This window comes from Muntiacus reevesi, chromosome X, assembly GCF_963930625.1.
Source record: "Muntiacus reevesi chromosome X, mMunRee1.1, whole genome shotgun sequence".
Classification (NCBI taxonomy): domain Eukaryota; kingdom Metazoa; phylum Chordata; class Mammalia; order Artiodactyla; family Cervidae; genus Muntiacus; species Muntiacus reevesi.
Window position 1 is genome coordinate 10,001,018 of NC_089271.1, and position 7,743 is coordinate 10,008,760.

Consider the following 7,743-nt stretch of genomic DNA (forward strand, 5'->3'; position numbering starts at 1 on the left):
CAGGAGAGTCTAAAGAGGAGAGCTTTTCCTGGTGTCTTTTTTTTTTTCTCTTCCTGGGGCCCATCAGGTGATCTGATCTTCTTGCAGGCCCTTGGCACTTTCTAGTACATAGATGTCATATCGGCATGAGACTTGCCTTCCTAGATGGAGTCTGATGCTGCCACATCGTGTGCAAATTTTTGATCACTTTTGCCTCATCATTGCCAAGAATCCACATACGGTGATCAGGATAAATGCCTAAGCACACTGGCTGCCTAGAAAACAGGGGAGAAGGGCATGCTCTCAGCACTCACCAACCACATCTCAATCACAAAAATTAACTAATAGCGCTCTGTACAGATGATCTGCAGGATGCCACTGTTCTTCATAAATAGGAGGTATATAAGAACCACCAGGGAACAGAAAGAGTAGCTGTCAGGAGGAAAATTTCTGCTGACTGCAAATCTCTGCCACTTTGGCTGGGTGAAATGATTTTTCCCGGAAGGTTTTGGTGATTGCCTAAAGCACTTGCTAGATTTGCTAATGTGGTTTGACCTCACTGGGGCTCTCATCACAAATGCCTGTTATTTATCTCATACTATACACAGCTGAGACAGAGAATTTGTTCCCAGCCAAGAATCTCATAGAAATTGGATAATCATCCTTTGGCTCAATCCAATTCTGTTTTATTGTCCCCTGGTTTAAGCTTCCCCTGAAAATAAATATAGTATTGATCTGATAGTCAGTATGTGTAATTGGCAATTGTTCTTCCCTTCTTCCAGATCATTTGTGTGTCTCACATGGTTTATAATGGCTGAATTTGTCAGGGGTTTTTCCACTGGGCTTCCTAGATATCTGCAGGTCATGATCTGATACCCAATGTTTCTTTATTTCCTTCCTTTCTGGAATCTGTGAGTCACTGAATGCATCTTAGCCATGGACGGGACTGCCATTCTTACTCCAAAATTGAAATCTGAGTTGCTGTGTTACATGCCCCAGATTTTGTTAGAGCCAAGGAGACATGCCTCCTTCTCTTGCAGCAAAGCTTTTGGAGTATAAGATTCCATGTAGCACTTTATCTGTGGCCTGGCCATTTCCTTTAGCTGATTATTATCTGATTATTATTGGTAGAACATGACTCCAGAGTTATTATAATGTTGTAATTGTATTACTTATGTAGAAACATATGTATATGTAAAATTTAACAATGTAATAGCAGCAGAGAGTATGAGCTGGTCAGTCACAATGTCTGTATGTCAATTATTTATATTCTAGCACCTTGAAGAATACCAGCTCATAGTTGAAATTCAATAAATGCTTTCATTTAAGTGAATAAATAAATGATGGGATAAAAGAATGAATAACTTAGCACTAGACTTTTCACGTTAGTACGTGCCTAGTAACTTAAAGAACATTTCAATTGTCTTCCCAACATTCGTTCCACCCTCCCTCATGGGAACTAGCAGTAATGCATTTGGTACAAGGATTGAGGCTGCCATGGCTCTGGAGATCATTCCTGACTGGTTAGTCCCAGTGTTAGTTACCAAAAAGGACACAGTATTTTAGGAACCACTTCCATGGTGACTCAGATGGTAAAGAATCTGCCTGCAGTGCAGGAGACCTGGGTTCAATACCTGGGTCAGGAAGATCCCCTGAGAAGGGAATGGCGACCCAGTCCCGTACTCTTGCCTGGAGAATTCCATGGACAGAGGAGCCTCGTGGGCTCCATGGGTCACAAAGTCAGACATGACTGACAACTAACACTTCCACTTTTGAAGAAAAAATGAGGAAAAACCCTGACCTAACTATATATGAGTTGTAAGATGTATTTTTAGCAATACTTCAGAGATGTTACAATATGAAAAACATGCATCTTATAATGGGTTCATTATAATGAGTTGGTTCTATCAGAGTGAAGCTCAGGACTTTGATAGTTTGGGGAAGAGATGGTCTTCCTTTCAAGTGGAAATGAGGAAGCAAGTAGCTATGAGAGTTCCTGGCCATCCACATCCTAGAACTCTTAAGTGGGGCAGGCCCCAAATGTGGTCAGCAATCTCAACAACAATGTGGAATGCTGAAAAGGAACTGGGTCCTTGACCCTGTCCTGTCTTGGGAGTTTTCAGTTATGTGGATTAATATAGTCCCTTTATCATGTAGGGCTTTCCTGGTGATTCAGATGGTAAAGAATCTCCCTGCAATGGGGACACCCAGGTTTGATCCCTGGGTCAGAAAGATCCCTTGGAGAAGGGCGTGTCTACCCACTCCAGTATTCTTGCCTGGAGAATTCCATGGACAGAGGAGCTTGGCAGGCTACAGTCCATGGGGTTGCAAAGAGTCGAACACAACTGAGCGACTAACACTTTATCATTTAAGCCAGTTCCAGCTGTATTTTTAAAATTTGGATTCCTTTTACGTCTTTTTCTGCTCTGATTGCTGTGGCCAAAACTTCCAACACTATGTTGAATAGTACTGGTGAGAGTGGGCATCCTTGTCTTGTTCCTGATTTCAGAGGAAATGCTTTCAATATTTCACCATTGAGGGTGATGCTTGCTGTGGGTTTGTCATATATAGCTTTTATTATGTTGAGGTATGTTACTTCTATTCCTGCTTTCTGGAGAGTTTTAATCATAAATGAGTGTTGAATTTTGTCAAAGGCTTTCTCTGCATCTATTGAGATAATCATATGGTTTTTATCTTCCAATTTGTTAGTGTGGTGTATTACATTGATTGATTTGCGGATATTAAAGAATCCTTGCATTCCTGGGATAAAAGACGTAAAAGGAATCCAGATAGGAAAAGAAGAAGTGAAACTCTCGCTGTTTGCAGATGACATGATCCTTTACATAGAAAACCCTAAAGACTCTTCCAGAAAATTACTAGAGCTAATCAATGAATATAGTAAAGTTGCAGGATATAAAATTAACACACAGAAATCCCTTGCATTCCTATATACTAACAATGAAAAAACAGAAAGAGAAATTAAGGAAACAATACCATTCACCATTGCAACAAAAAGGATAAAATACTTAGGAGTATATCTACCTAAAGAAACAAAAGACCTATACATAGAAAACTATAAAACATTGATGAAAGAAATCAAAGAGGACACAAACAGATGGAGAAACATACCGTGTTCATGGATTGGAAGAATCAATATTGTCAAAATGGCTATTCTACCCAAAGCAATCTATAGATTCAATGCAATCCCTATGAAGCTACCAATGGTATTTTTCACAGAACTAGAACAAATAATTTCACAATTTGTATGGAAATACAAAAAACCTCGAATAGCCAAAGTAATCTTGAGAAAGAAGAATGGAACTGGAGGAATCAACCTGCCTGACTTCAGATTCTACTACAAAGCCACAGTCATCAAGACAGTATGGTACTGGCACAAAGACAGAAATATAGATCAATGGAACAGAATAGAAAGCCCAGAGATAAATCCACGAACCTATGGACACCTTATCTTTGACAAAGGAGGCAAGGATATACAATGGAAAAAAGACAATCTCTTTAACAAGTGGTGCTGGGAAAACTGGTCAACCACTTGTAAAAGAATGAAACTAGAACACTTTCTAACACCATACACAAAAATAAACTCAAAATGGATTAAAGATCTAGATATAAGACCAGAAACTATAAAACTCCTAGAGGAGAACATAGGCAAAACAGTCTCCGACATAAATCACAGAAAGATCTTCTATGACCCACCTCCCAGAATATTGGAAATAAAAGCAAAAATAAACAAATGGGACCTAATGAAAATTAAAAGGTTTTGCACAACAAAGGAAACTATAAGTAAGGTGAAAAGACAGCCCTCAGATTGGGAGAAAATAATAGCAAATGAGGAAACAGACAAAGGATTAATCTCAAAAATATACAAGCAACTCCTGAAGCTCAATTCCAGAAAAATAAATGACCCATTCAAAAAATGGGCCAAAGAACTAAACAGACATTTCTCCAAAGAAGACATACAGATGGCTAACAAACACATGAAAAGATGCTCCACATCACTCATTGTCAGAGAAATGCAAATCAAAACCACAATGAGGTACCATTACACGCCAGTCAGGATGGCTGCTATCCAAAAGTCTACAAGCAATAAATGCTGGAGAGGGTGTGGAGAAAAGGGAACCCTCTTACACTGTTGGTGGGAATGCAAATTAGTACAGCCACTGTGGAAAACAGTGTGGAGATTTCTTAAAAAACTGGAAATAGAACTACCATATGACCCAGCAATCCCACTTCTGGGCATACACACTGAGGAATCCAGATCTGAAAGAGACACATGCACCCCAATGTTCATCACAGCACTGTTTATAATAGCCAGGACATGGAAGCCACCTAGATGCCCATCAGCAGACGAATGGATAAGGAAGCTGTGGTACATATACACCATGGAATATTACTCAGCCGTTAAAAAGAATTCATTTGAATCAGTTCTAATGAGATGGATGAAACTGGAGCCCATTATACAGAGTGAAGTAAGCCAGAAAGATAAAGAACATTACAGTAAACTAACACATATATACGGAATTTAGAAAGATGGTAATGATGGCCCTATATGCAGGGCAGAAGAAGAGAGGCAGAAGTACAGAACAGACTTTTGAACTCTGTGGGAGAAGGTGAAGGTGGGATGTTTTGAAAGAACAGCATGTATATTATCTATGGTGAAACAGACCACCAGCCCAGGTGGGATGCATGACTCAAGTGCTCGGGCCTGGTGGGCTGGGAAGACCCCGAGGAATCGGGTGGAGAGGGAGGTGGGATGGGGGACCGGGATGGGGAATACGTGTAACTCTATGGCTGATTCATATCAATGTATGACAAAACCCACTGAAAAATAAAAAATTTAAAAAAATAAAAATAAAAATAAAAAAAATAAAATAAAATAAAAAATAAAATTTGGAAGCTAAAGCATCCTGAATATGACTTTTAATAAAGGATACTGAGCTCAGAGAAGACAGACTATACTCTGAACAGCAATTAGTATTGTAGGGCAAGAATTCCAAACCATAATTCAGTATAGAATATGTATGAAAGAACCACAAGTAGGGAGAGTAAAGTGTCCCTTCTATGTTCTCTCTTGAGCTTGATTCTCAGATAATATTTAGTTCCTGCTCTTGAGTTCACTTGGAGGACTTTTTATTAGAATTCCAGAGGAGTCTTCCAGGGATGAGAAAATACAGTGTAATTTCCACCCCCCCCCTTTTTTTTAAACATGTAATAATGAAGAGGCAGGATAGTAAGTGGGAAACTTTGGGCTAGAGTCATATGCCTGAGTTTAAATCCTGCCTTTGTTGCTCACTCCTGAGACCTCAGGCACATTCCCTGCTCTCCCTCTCTTCTTTCTTCATCTGCTAGATAGGACTAAAAGAGTATCAACCCTTTGTGTTGTTGAGAGAATTAGCTGAGACTGATTCACAGAAAGCACATATAGAATGCCTTACAGATGCTAGCTATTGAGATTCAAAAAATTTAGAATATTTTCAATTATATGCTATATCTAGAAGAGAGAGTAATCAGGTGGTCCTAGCCTTATGAGTATGTAAGATAAATTAGTTCATATTAAAGCTCAAGGATTTAGGTTGATTAAAAAAAGGGAAAACTTTTCAGCCAGTAAAAGCTGCCAGACCTCAATAAACAAGTAAGATTTCCCTGTCTAGATTCAGTCAAGTCCTATCTAGACTTAGCCCAGTGCAACACTCTGAAATGGAGGCTTGACTTTGCTTCCCTCTCACATGGGGTTGTGTCCTTGGGGATATTTTATTCATTAAGCACCAGGATTCAGTAACTTCATTTGTTCAGGTTGCCCAGTAACCGCCACTTCAATGCCTCACTTTCTCTCTCCTTTCTCCTCCCCTTGTGGAAAGAAACAACCACTTTGTCTATTAATTCAGGCTCCCATCCATAGCTAGGAATACAGAAATCATTGTTATGTTTGAAAACATTTGGTTTTGTTTACATGTATTCTGTAAAATGTGGTGTTTCTAAGATGAGGGCTAAGGTTTGAATCAGAGACTAGGGCCATTTAATGTTGCATATCCTGCTGAAGGAGGAGGCCGGGTCTACATCCATCCCCTGATGTCGCTAGATCTAGGGCTTCCCTACACAGATTGTAGGCCTTGATGTAGCCATCACCAGGGGCCTAGTAGAAACACACCTCTCCCCATTCACCTACTGAACAAGAATTTGCATTTTGACAAGGACCTGCAGTGGTTCTGAAAGTGAGAGAAGCAATGCTCTCCAGGGCATATCTGAACAAAAGTGGAGAATTGACTGTAAAGCTCATCTTCTAACTAGAAGAAAGTCTGTGTGTGATTTTTTGCTGATAAGTTTTCATTCTCTGTCTTTAGTGTTATTCTCCTTTGTCATTGAGAGAGAAAGCTAACCACTTCGTAAGAAAGAAACTGGACCAATAGAGATGCGCTTGTGATAAGGAATCCTATAGAACACTAGGGAACAGGCAATAAAACTTGTCATCTGCCAAAGAAAGCTCACAGGCTCTCAGGATGGTGGTTAAATGAATTCTCAACTCTTGAGAATTAGGATTCAGTCCAGCAATTGACAGTGATAGAAGTTTCCTTAGATGAAAGGGAGTTGGGCTTGACAGACCTGGGTACAGCTCAAAGGGGTGAGCATAGACACAAGTTCCGGGGGGGCTGAAAGCTGAGAGTCAGACTTGAACTAGAGATCTGGAGTGATTTAAAGTGGAACACAGGTCAGCCAGGAGGTGAAGGATTTGCTGATATAAAAGGTCAAAGTCAAGAGACAGAGAGTTGCAAGTGGTCTAGGAAAGAGCAAGCTTCCCCGGTGGCTCAGACAGTAAAGAATCTGCCTGCAGTGCAGGAGATCTTGGTTCAGTCCCTGAGTTGGGAAGATCCCCTGGAGGAGGGAATGGCTATCCACTCCAGTATTCTGGCCTGGAGAATTCCATGGATAGAGGAGCCTGGCAGGCTACAGTCCATAGGTTTGCAAAGAGTCAGACACACGACTGAACGACTTTTGCTTTTTAGGAAAGTGAAAAGGTAAAGGTTAAAAGTCCAAAGTAATCATCAGAAACCAGGAGATCCATGGGAGCTGAAAGGTGGACAAAATCATGTGGGAGGTCTGGGGGGCAGCCCTCTGAGCAGCTTTGCTAACGAGCATCTCTTTCTGAGCCAGCCACATGCCGTTGTACGTGCAGGACGTTGAGTCCTGTGTGTGGTTTGCCTGGAATCTAGGCTGTAATTAAGTGGGAGCTTCTGGCTGGAGTGAGGAGAGAGGGTCACACAGAGAGGCTGCTGCTGAGCGGGAGCTGTTGACCCAGGCCGACCCCTGCCATGTCGGTGGTGGGGGGCAAGACTGGGCGGGAAAGATGAAGTCCACATGGTCAGAAAATCTAGAGCAGGAAAGATTAATGGAGGATGTCTGGTTTCCCCAGTGCACCAGGCTGAGAGGCAGAGCTCCTCAAGGGCTGCTGGGGGCCAAGAAAACCACACAAGGTCATCAGCTCAGGTCAGGAAGGTAAGCGCAGTCAGGAGAATGAGGCTGTTGGCTTGGGATGCTGAGATTTGACTGTTGGTTCTCTGCTTTATCAGGGTCCGATGCGGCGCTGATGACCCTGAGCATAAATTGCATCACGAAGGAGGGCAGAGGCCTGTGGAGAACATGAGCAGATGCCTCGTGTCTATGAGGCCTGTGTCTCCGCCTAGTGCTTTCAGTCGTTTAAGCCTTCATCCAAAGAAAGGGGTACCATTTTGAATATAGGACAAAGCATGC